The sequence below is a fragment of the Boleophthalmus pectinirostris genome, unplaced genomic scaffold (genome assembly GCF_026225935.1).
Source record: "Boleophthalmus pectinirostris isolate CB_2022bp ecotype Guang Dong unplaced genomic scaffold, ASM2622593v1 HiC_scaffold_4, whole genome shotgun sequence".
NCBI classification, from domain to species: domain Eukaryota; kingdom Metazoa; phylum Chordata; class Actinopteri; order Gobiiformes; family Gobiidae; genus Boleophthalmus; species Boleophthalmus pectinirostris.
Window position 1 is genome coordinate 42,489,034 of NW_026571353.1, and position 3,070 is coordinate 42,492,103.

General features: G+C 37.4%; 1 protein-coding gene across 1 annotated transcript in view; it reads left to right on the top strand.

Moving 5' to 3' along the window:
• Window positions 1-1,282, top strand: part of LOC110175642 (solute carrier family 12 member 2-like) — an 88,379-nt gene extending 87,097 nt beyond the window's left edge. Inside the window, exon 28 of the mRNA XM_055161842.1 lies at window positions 1-1,282. This exon is cut by the window's left edge and continues 2 nt beyond it. The gene's annotated coding sequence lies outside the window, so the exon portion shown is untranslated.
• Window positions 1,283-3,070: the final 1,788 nt, after the last annotated feature.

Below are 3,070 nucleotides of genomic sequence, written 5' to 3' on the forward strand. Positions count from 1 at the left end.
ACAGGAGAACCACCACCTTCTACTTGTAACACAGAAGCTACAGAGGAACCTACAGAAGGAGAACCTATGACAGAACCTACAAGAGAACCATCGGAGCGCCCTCACCTTCTACTCAAAACACAAAACCTACAGGAGAAGAACCTAACCAAGAACCTATAAGAGAACCATCACCTTCACCACTCATATCGCAGAACCTACAGAGAAACCTACAGAAGGAGAACCTAACCAAAAACCTTCCACAGATAATACAGAGAAACCTACAGGAGAACCACCACATTCTACTTGTAACACAGAACCTACAGGAGAAGAACCTAACCAAAAACCTACCACAGAACCTACAGAAGAACCACTAGAGCGTCCTAACCTTCTACTCATAGAGCAGAGCCTACAGAGGAACCTACAGAACCTAACCAAGGAACCTAGAAGAGCACCACCACAGAACCACCTTCTACTAGTAACACAGAACCTCCAGGAGAAGAACCTCACCAAGGACCTTCTACAGGAGAAGAATCTGAACTTTCAACTCATCCCAGATCCAAGGTTTTATTTTGAAAGGTGAAAAGTCCTCAAAACGGCGGCGTTGAAGAGCGAAGTGAAACCCGTGAATGTTCCTCTAAAACCTCCTCTAACAAACTTCTGGGTCGTTAAAGTTTCCTTCACGTGTTTCTTTTCATTTTCACGTGATTCTTGTCGAGAAACAGTGAAGCTCCAACAGAAAAAAACTCCATGAACAGTTTGTGAAAGTAAAAACAAACTCAGCGTTACAGGGTTTTTACCATGAAATTATGACACTAAACTATCTTTTTTGTCTAATTAAATGTTTAAGATTTAACATTTTTAACATATTCGCAGACGTTTAGTTCAGACGCAGACGAAGAGCAGAATTTACTTCCAGATTTTTAATAAAAACCGGGACATTAAAAGTTATTTTCAGTTTGTACGTAACATTTTTCTCCACTAAACCCGCTGGGCTTTCTGTGAATTATAATGGATGTATATGTGGGTTTTAGGGCTGGACTTTTAACACAACAACTCACCTTTTTACCTTTTTCAACAGTTACACTTTTTCTCTGTTGGTTTGGCTCATTTCTTGAAACAGAAATCACATTCTTCAAACCCTCTCAGGCTCAAATTAATTTGTAGTAACAGGAAAAATCAGATATTTGGGGAAAATGATCATATGAGGTAGTAATATCCTGACTTTTTTTTTTGAGAGACCTTCACATCCAGCGTGTTCTGGGATGTTTACAGCATTGGTCCGGTGTGGGAAATTAAAGGTCGTATGGAGGATTTTTTGTTGTTGTTTCAAATTGTCATTGAAACTTTAAAATAGCATTAGAGACGCAGCAGCCTTGTAATCATGACCAAAAAATAAATAAAAAAATGAATGAAAATCTATCAACTGTAGACATTGTGAGGCCAGATAAACATCAGCCAATAGAAAACGAGGCTCCCTCTTTATCTATTGGCTGTTAGGTCGTCAGTCAAACTTCCTACGTTTTTAGTGTAACTGACTTGTCGGCGCGCGGGGATTATGTGGTTTATGCAGTGGTTCTTAGAGGTTTTTTCCAAACTGTCGCTTCCTCGCAGTTCGCACAAAGTTTGTTGTGATGTCGGACGAGAATCCACGACCAGTTCGCCGCAAAAGAAAGTTGGTTTTTGAGGTCGTTGAAAGAAGAAGAGAAGAAGGGGAAAAGGAGCGAAGACAAACCGAGGTGATTTTTGGAGATCTCTTCCAGCGATGGTGCGACCGAAGCAGACGAAGGGTCTAAAAACTGACGCGTTGGTTGATAAATTATTTCCTAGGCAGGTCACTTCAACAGTGATTCTGAACGCACACTGACTGTAAACAAACGTGATTTCTAGAGTAAAGAGGCGGGAGGAGGAGATGTTTCTACTGAGGAAGGTGGTGTCACACATGCACATTTGACAAAGGACTATCGCTGTATTTCTCTTTAAAAAATCCTCTATACAACATTTAACACTGAAGACTGAACATGAAATGAACACTAACTATGTGTAAACCACTTTTCATAACAATGAAAATATAAAGCTCAGTGTAACAGCTTCACAGTAGCAGAACAACATCACTTTTTCGTGTGATTCTCCAAGAAACAATTTTTATCCTTTGTAAATAACAAAAGTACTTTGCACTTCTGGCAGGTGGTTTGTGTGGAGTCGTTCTTGCACAGTCTGCATCATCCACGTTTATCAGCATGGATGAGAAAAAAGACTCCTGAGTAAAAAAGGCTCATAATTTTATGAATTTTATGGATGTGGAGTAAGTAGGTCATTGGCATTTAGCTGTTGCAAACCTGCAACGTCTGCCTGGAGAGGGATAAAAGAAAAGATCATTTGACCAAACAGTCTGACAGTTGTGCACAACATTACAGCTCAGATCTCTTCCAAAACTGTTCACACAGGCTTCAAAAACAAAACTCTTTTCCAAAATAAAGAGTCAGGATCAAAAAGAGCATCAAAATGACAAAGATCTTCTCAACTGAAACACAACAGACTCCAGACACTCCAGAGAAGTCAGAAAATGTTGTTATATTATGACGAGTGTGGGCTGATGGGCTCTTTTACCATATATATATTTTATAAGAATAGTAATGAGATTGATGATAATAATAAAAATAATAACTGATAATTACACTAATACAAATAATACTACTAATAAAAAATAAAAATAATACTAACACTAATATTACTAATAAAAAAATAATAACAATAAAAATAATAAAAATTAGGGCTGGGTATCATTAGGAAGTTGCCGATATGATACACACCTCGATACAGTGAGCTTTTGATTCAATATGATATATTTCAAATTGATTCGATACAGTTCAGTAAAAATAAAGTTTAAATCATGTGTGTGATACTAAAAGTTTTTGTTAAATCACGTCTTGTGCAAAGTTAATCTGAAACACAAAAATTTTAATCGTCAAAACTGTGAAAATGTCAAATGTGTCACATAAAAAAGTTTACTTCCTCTGAACAAACAACAAAACTGTGGCTCTGTAACAAAATAATTTAGTAAAATAAACCAAAAAATCATCTTGGAGAAATA